An 8797-nucleotide genomic window follows, 5' to 3' on the forward strand; every position below is an offset into this window, starting at 1 on the left:
AAATAATCTAAAAAAAGAGTGGATATATGTATATGTATAACTGACGCTGTACACCTGAAACTAACACAACATTGTAATTCAACTATACTCCAATAAAAATTTTAAAAGTAAATAAATTAAAGAAAAAACAAACAAAATGTATCTTGGGGGCTTCCCTGGTGGAGCAGTGGTTAAGAATCTGCCTCCCAATGCAGGGGACATGGGTTCGAGCCCTGGTCTGGGAAGATCCCACATGCCACAGACCAACTAAGCCCGTGCGCCACAACTACTGATCCTGCGCTGTAGAGCCTGCGAGCCACAACTACTGAGCCCGTGTGCCACAACTACTGAAGCCCGCGCGCCTAGAGCCCGTGCTCTGCAGCAGGAGAAGCCACTGCAATGAGAAGCCTACGCACCACAACGAAGACTAGCCCCCACTCACCGCAACTAGAGAAAAGCCCGTGTGCAAAAATAAATAAATAAATAATGTATCTTGAATCTGCCCACTTTTTCTTCTTTCTTTTGACTCTTCTAGGTCATTATCACATTAACTCCCATCTCCTGTAGTGGGTGGAATAGTATTATCCCCGCCTCCCCACACCCCCAGTCTCAGAAAGGACCTTATTTGGAAAAAGGGTCTTTGCAGATATAATTAGTTAAGGATATCCAGATGACATCCTACTGGATGTATTAGAAGAGGAGAAGACACAGGGACACATGGGGAAGAAGACCACGTGGAGACAGGCAGAGATTGGACTGATGCAGCTGCAAGTCAGGGGACGCCCAGGACTGCTGGGAGCCCCCAGAAGCTAGGAAGGGGCAAGGAAGGATTCCCCGCTAGAGCCTTCGGAGGGAGCATGGCCCTGCTGGTACCTGGATTTCGAGCTTCTAGACTCCAGAGCTGTGAAAAGAACAGATCTCTTGCTGAAGCCTCCCAGTCTGTGGTACTTGGCTAAGGCAGCCCTAGTAAACTAATACATCTGCCTACAACCCAGAGTGGTAGTTTGTAACACATATCAGATCAGCTCACTCATCTGCTTAAAATCCTCCAGTCATTTCCCTTTACTCTTAAATAAACCCCAAAGTCCCCCTCGTGGCCTACAGATTGGTCCTAACTTCAGTTGGTTTAGACATACCACCCACCACCTTGCTTTTTATAGTGACCTATGGACCCCAAGCCACTCCCTCTCATTCCTCAAAGATTTTAGTTCCTCACTCACTGTCACTCCATCTCTACTCATGTCTTTTTTTTTTAATTGAAGTATAGCTGATTTACAGTATCGTGTTAGTTTCAGGTATACAGCACAGCAATTCAGTTTATATATATATATATATATATATATATATATATATATATATATATATATATGTATGTATATGTATATTCTTCTTCAGATTCTTTCCCTTTATAGGTTATCACAAAATACTGAGTATAGTTCCATGTGCTATACAGTAGGTCCTTGGTCCTATTCATGTCTTAATGCTTGGTGACGGCACCGTATACCAAAATGATTCTGGCCACCCCGTGGTCTCTCATTTCCTTGAACCCTTCTTCTTTTCTCTTCTTTTTTGAAAATATTTATTTATTTATTTGGCTGCACCAGGTCTTAGTTGCGGAACGCGAGATCTTTGTTGCCATGTGCGGGATCTAGTTCCCTGACCAGGAATCGAACCCGGGCCCCCTGCATTGGTAGCGCAGAGTCTTACCCACTGGATCACCAGGGAAGTCCCAAACTCTCCTTCTTCAGTGATGGTGTCCATCTGCCCTTTACTCCATGGTCTTACCTGGACTCTACCATTACCACCGACTGCGACCACTCACTGGTCCCAATGCCCTGCATCCCACCCTCTGACCACCGTAAGGGTAAATAACAAAAAGATTGAACTTTCCCTGTTGCCCAAAGAGAAAGACACCTTTCCCTCCCTCCCTTTCCTTCCTTTTATTAGAGCATTTGCTGGAGAAAAGAATATTTTTAAACCCTACCTCCGTCCCTTTGATATGTATATAAATCTTCTAAAAAGTTCTGGTCAACATTACAACCCACAGATGTTCTTCTTAAAGGCCTAGGAGCCACCTCTTTGAAATGTAAACATCAAGGACGATACCTTCCTGTTACTGCTTGTCATAGAAATTTGAGAAGTTTTCTTTTTCCTCCAGATAAAGGCAGGTAACTAACACAGGTACCTACCCCATTTACCAGGTGAATTATTTTTGCCCCAACATGGACCACTCCCATTTTTCCTCCTCATTTCCCTAGTACCCACTGGGACCAAAATCCACTGACCCTGCCATTGTCTGTCTGTCTGTCACACCGTCATGCCCTCACTTCCCTCCTTAAACGTCATGGCCCATCATTTTGTCTACTTCCTTGCCCCTCCCTTCAGCCCTCTTGTCCTTTACTTGCTTGGTTTTACTTGATGGGCAAAAATCCAACCCTCCACCTGCCTCACCTGGGTCATGCACCCACTGGCTGGAGGAAAACATAAGACTATACTGATTGGTCTTGAAGGAAACTAGAATATCTCACCCCAAAATAGGCCACTTTGGCATATCGATTATTTTGAGTTAAAGGCACTCAAGAAACATCAGGGGCAAGGAGGACATTGACCCTGTGTTTCTTGCTAAAAGCAGGAGATAAAGCTCCCAGGTGTCTGCCCTGTCCTGGGAGGAAGGAAGACATTCTTATCACCAGAGACGGGAGACTGGAAGCCGAGAAATCTGTACCAACAACCTTATTAAACTAACCTTTATCTTCCTAGTTACTTCTTCACCACTTACCACCCCTCGTACAAACCCCTTTGTCTTGTCAAGTTGTCACAAATTCATTGTGTCTTTGTCTGAAAGATATAAAAGCTTCCTGCTCTGTTCAAAAAAATTATTTGCTCTTCTGTTAATTTGTTCTGTGTCAGTTTAATTCGTAGGACTGGCCAGAGACCCAGATAGGGTGGAGGAGAGTTTTTCCTCCCCTGCAATTCTACTTTAAATTTATGACCAGGAACCTAAGTTGAGCTCTTGGTAGAGTCCAGTACTTTATGTTATTTCCCCAGTTCATTCTCTCTCCCACTCTCCCAGACAAGTATTTTAAACTCTCTTCTCTCCTGTATGTCTATTTCCTCTTATGCCATCTCTACCCTCAGCAGAGGACTTTGCTAATTCTCTAAGAAAACTAAAACAATCCAAAGAAAACCACCACAAGCCCCCATCATCATATACAAAAAATAACTCGAAATGGGTCATAGACTTAAATGAAAGAGCTGAAACTATAACATTCTTAGAAGAAAACAAAGGAGTAAAGCTTTGTGATTGAGTTGGGAAAAAATCCATTTCTTAGATATGATACCAAAATCGCAAACAACGAAAGAAAAATAAATTGAACTTCATCAAAACAAAAACTTTTGCATTTCAAAGGACATCATCAAGAAGGTGAAAAGAGGGCTTCCCTGGTGGCGCAGTGGTTGAGAATCCGCCTGCCAATGCAGGGGACACGGGTTCGAGCCCTGGTCTGGGAAGATCCCACATGCCGCGGAGCGGCTGGGCCCGTGAGCCACAATTGCTGAGCCTGCGCGTCTGGAGCCTGTGCTCCGCAACAAGAGAGGCCGCGATAGCGAGAGGCCCGCGCACCGCGATGAAGAGTGGCTCCCGCTTGCCACAACTGGAGAAAGCCCTCGCACAGAAACGAAGACCCAACACAGCCATAAATAAAATAAATTAAAAAAAAAAAAAAGAAGGTGAAAAGACAACTCACAGAATGGGAGGAAAATATTTGCAAATCGTATATCTGATAAGGGACTTGTATCCAGAATTTATAAAGAACACTTACTACTCAATGATAAAAAGAGAAATAACCTACTTAAAAAATGAGCAATGGATCTGAACAGACATTCTCCAAAGAAGATATACAGATGGCCAATAAGTATATGAAAATGTTCTCAATATCATTAGTCATTAGAGAAATACAAATAAAAGCCACAATGAGATGCCACTTCACACTCACGAAGATAGCTATAATTTTAAAAAGGACAAGTGATAATGAGGAAGTAGACAAGTTGGAACCCTCATACATTGTTGGTGGGAATAGAAAATGGTGCAGCCACTTTGGAAAACAGTTCGGCAATTTCTTTCTTTCTTTCTTTTCTTCATTTATTTATTTATTTATTCATTCATTCATTCATTTATTTATTTATTTATTTATGGCTGCTTTGGGTCTTTGTTGCTGCATATGGGCTTTCTTTAGCTGTGGCGAGCGTGGGCTACTACTCTTCATTGTGGTGCGCGGGCTTCTCATTGCGGTGGCTTCTCTTGTTGTGGAGCACGGGCTCTAGGCACGTGGGCTTCAGTAGTTGTGGTGCATGGGCTTCAATAGTTGCGACACACGGGCTTAGTTGCTCCGTGGCATGTGGGATCTTCCTGGACCAGGTCTCAAACCTGTGTCCCCTGCATTGGCAGGTGGATTCTTAACCATTGTGCCACCAGGGAAGCCCCAGCAATTTCTTAAATGTTAAACAGAGTCCCCAGGTGACCCAGCAATTCCACACCCAGGTATATACTGAAGAAATTAAAACTATATACACACAAAAACTTGGACACAAATGTGAATAACAGCATTATTCATAATAGCCAAAATGTGGAAACAACCCAAATGTCCTTCAGCTGATGAGTAGATAAATAAAATGAGGCATATCCACACAATGGAATATTATTTGGCAATGAAAAGGAGTGGGGGGAGTTCCCTGGTGGTCTAGTGGTTAAGATTCTGGGCTTTCACTGCCATGGCCTGGGTTCAATCCCGGGTCAGGGAACTGAGATCCCACAAGCCACCCAGCACGGCCAAAAAAAAAAAAAAAAAAAAAAAAAGCCTAAACAAACAAACAAAAAGAAGTGGGGCAGTGACGCATGCTTCAACATGATGAACCTTGAAAACACTGAAGCCAGTCACTGAAGACCATATATTATATGATTCACTTTATGTGAAATATCCAAAACAGGCCAATCCATGGAGGCAGAAAGCAGATTAGTAGTTTCCTAGGGTCTGAGAGAGAGCAGGGAATGAGGAAGAATTGGAGGAAAATAGAAAGTGGTTACTAGCGGGTATGGAGTTTCTTAGAGGGATGATGAAAATGTAAAATTGATTGTGGTGATGATCGCACAACTCTATGAATATACTACAAAACGGGGAATTGTAATTTAATGAGTGAATTGTATGCTATGTGAATTATTTCTCAATAAAGTTGTTAAAAAATAGAAATCAACCACAAATACCATTTACCAAAAAGGTAACCGAAAACAAACAAGGCCGCTCAAGCATGACCTGCTGCTGAAACCTTTCCAGATCCTTGTTTGGATTCCCACACGGCCTGACAACTCCCATCCCTGTCTCACGGCTTTCAGTGTGGGAGCCTGCAGTCCATCTGTCCTCGTCGCTGGGCTGGGGCTACTAGAGGCCAAGGGTCATACTTCATGCTTCTCTGCGTCACCACGTGCCCGGCACAAGGAAGGTTGCCGGTAAATGTTTGTTTAATGAGTGAATTCTCATAATCATCTTGATAAATATTGTGACATTTACTAAATATGTCAATTAGATATTTAATTGTTTGATAAATATTCATAGCCATGAACCTTTGATTCATCAACATCTGATAAACATTGTTGAATCTGTGGTTCTGAGAACCGTGCTGTACTTAATAACTTCAGAGGTCAAGTGTGTCAGAGTCTCCGAATACTTGACCTCTATTTTGATCTCAGCACTGGGCAGCCAGCGTTTTAGGGAGCGAGCCACTGGGTAGGTGGCTGGAGTGGCCGGGCTTTGCCCTGAATCCACCAGCCCAGCTGCCCATCCCCTCTCTGATGCTCAGCCTGCAGCCGGCTCTGGAGGTGATCCAGGCCCTCTAGGCCCTGCCTCTGAATCACCTCTGGGCCCCTGTTGCAGACATAGTGTCCCACACGGACGGGGTCCTCAGGAAGGCTTGCTCTGTGGGCTATCCTACCTGAACTGGTCCTAGAGACCTGCGCTTAGCCAGCGGGCCAGCGGGAAGAAGTTTGCAGGCAGAGACAGGAGAGCACAGGTGACAGTGGTGGAGGAAGTGGCCGACCCTGTCCTCCTTGTCCTTTCATTCCACTGAGAGCCTGAGGCCAGCCGAGGGGAAAGCCCACGCCCCTTGGAGGACAGCGTAGGTGGTTCCCTGGCTGCAAATGAGGCTCCTGCCCAGCATTTTCTTAAGGAGCCTTTAAAATTCCCAGTTAGAACTGCTGGTAGCCCCTGTGAAAATGTATACCGATCTGTACTACATCCTTCTCTCTCTGTGGATGTATTTGGTGAGAGTGACGCAACGATGGTACCCATTTGGAAAACGAGCGCAGCAATCCTAGGGAATTTTGACTAAGAATGTTTAAAGGAACAATGGTTCTCAACACACGTGACTGCCACGAGGAGCAGCACGAATTTTCAACAAGTCTCTGCTTTCTGGAAGCCTGCTGACATACTAAGCAGGGCGTTCCAGGTGTCAGTGAACTCGGGGGTGAAATCTCTCGGGAGAGCGCTGTGGGTCCAGGTTGGGGGTGACCCTGAGCCGTGTGTCTGTGAGTTTGGGAGGCCCTTGGGGACCCTCATTTCTTTGACCAGCTCATCCATCACACCTGAGCACTTCCTGCTTTTCTGTGCCCTGCTTTCCTCACTCCGGTTCTCCCCAGGGTGCTCTGAGTCCTCCCCCGATCTCAGAGCCTCAGGGCTCCCTGGAGACATCATCGGGGCAAACACACTTGCTGTATGTCAACCTTCCTCCTTCCTGCTGAGCCCTCCCCCGAGGACATCCATGGGGAAACCGATGCTGCCAGACCAGATGCCTCCGTGTCCGTGAAGAAGCCCCTCCTGCCAAGGGTCCAGCGGACCACCGCACTCTCCCCCTCCTAGGAAGGGACCTGCGTGCATGGTGGTAGGTCCTTGGAGATGACAAGGTCCGTCAGGGAGAGACCCCTGTCTGCCTGGTTCCCTGTGAGGGAAATCAACAATGAGTATTTCCTGAATGAATGAATGAATGGATGGATGAAGATGAATGAGTGAAATATCATCATCTGGTCCCTCCCCCCTCCTCTGTGAGGCCGGGCATCTGACTTTGGTGCGGTATTTCTCTCCAGCTTGAATGGAATGGTTTGAGTGTCCCTGTGGACAACGTCCATACCGGCCTCTAAGCTCCTCCACTCCAAGGCCCTTCCCTTTGGTCCTTTCAGCTGCCCACTCCTGTGGCAGCACCCTGCACCTTGTCATCACATGAAACTGCCCCACCTCTGAAAGCTTAAATAGCAATATCCCACTCTCATGCCCAATTCCCACTGCGCTGCCCTCAGCGCGCCCACACATGTACATATACACACACACACACATGCACGCACGCATGCCTCTGCCTTCCCCTGCTCTGTCACCTCCTCCCAATCTGGCTGCTTTTCCTGCCGGGCCTGACTGTCTGAACTTCCGTTTCATCAGCACCTTTGATTCTCTCGTGCCCTACTCTTCCCGTGAATCATCCTCAGCTCATTTCAGCAAAACCCTTGATGCTGAGTCTTCCCCACCTACATCTGGGCAGCTCAGCAGTGCCAGAGAGGCCCCACTGAGCTGCCCAGCACCGCTCTTGCCCTCCTTTCCCAGCTGTCCCTTCCCTTTGGTCACTCACCCGTTCAGGCTTTCAGTGAATACGCTTTGATCTCCAACCACGGGCCAGGGCTGTTCAAGGTTCCTGGGGCTGAGTGGTCAAAGCCAGGTCAGGTGCCTGCTCTCAGAGACCTCCTCTGCTGCTGGGGGGACACGGTAAATAGATAAATGACCGTCACAGTGATTCAGCGGGGTCAGCCTCACTGTTCTGCTGCAGTTACTACCTGGGGCTTTGCAGCCTTCATTCTGAAGGTGACCTTGCCCCCTACTTCAAGAAAAGTGATACCCTCAGATGTCATATCATTTCTAATTCTGCCAAGCTACGAATTTACCACCCTACATACCTCTCACCCCGCAGCTGCCTTGTTCTTCTTGTTTAGAGAACGCGACAGGTCCTCCTGTTCGAGGCCAGTGTCCCCCACCCCCGTGCTCATCCCCGAAGCCCCCCTCTACTTGCCCCATCACTTATCTCCTGGCTATCCTTCATCGTCACACCGTCATTCCACGATCCTTCCCCTCAGCATGCAAACAAGCTCAATCGTCTTCTTTGTTTTTAAATTTTTTAAAATTTTGTCCCTGCCAAGCGGCTTGCGGGATCTTAGTTCCCTGACCAGGAATTAAACTGGGCCACCACAGTGAAAGCACTGAGTCCTAACCACTGGACCGCCAGGGAACTCCCTCAATCATCTTCTGTCTTTAAACCGCGCTCCTTGGGCCCTGAGCCCCACTCCACACACCCCGCCTCCCCAATCTCTCTCCTTCCTTCTAAACTTCCAGCACTGTGTTCACATCCTGACTGCCAGGCACACCCGAGTTCCCCTGCTGTTGAAGGACCTACTGTGTGCTTGAACTTATGCTCATTGCTGGGGTAACCACGGGAGCCATGACAGGCAAGGCCCCAGCCTCAGGCAGCTTACATTCTGGTGTGGAAGGCAGGTCACATGCAAGTAAACAGGTAAATAAGAATGAGAAATTTACATATTTTTTTAAAGTTCTATGAAGAAGATAAAAAGGGGTAGTGAGACTGAGAGTAATGGGGAAAACCCACTTCAAATAGGGTGTTCTCCCTGGAGAAAGGACAGGGCCTGAAAGTTTCGAATCGCCCAGATTCGTGAGGGGTGGGGACAGGAAGAGCCACGCCTGGTGGGAGGAGACCCCCGGCTCTGCTGGGGACG

The 8797-nt window shown here is 47.0% G+C and overlaps 1 non-coding gene across 1 annotated transcript; it reads right to left on the bottom strand.

Annotated features, from left to right (window-relative positions):
• Positions 1–1631: 1631 nt before the first annotated feature.
• Positions 1632–1704, bottom strand: TRNAG-ACC (transfer RNA glycine (anticodon ACC)). Its single transcript has one exon. It is a non-coding gene; the product is annotated as a tRNA-Gly (tRNA).
• Between the last annotated feature and the right edge of the window lie 7093 nt (positions 1705–8797).

Source organism: Balaenoptera acutorostrata, chromosome 12 (assembly GCF_949987535.1).
Source record: "Balaenoptera acutorostrata chromosome 12, mBalAcu1.1, whole genome shotgun sequence".
NCBI lineage: Eukaryota > Metazoa > Chordata > Mammalia > Artiodactyla > Balaenopteridae > Balaenoptera > Balaenoptera acutorostrata.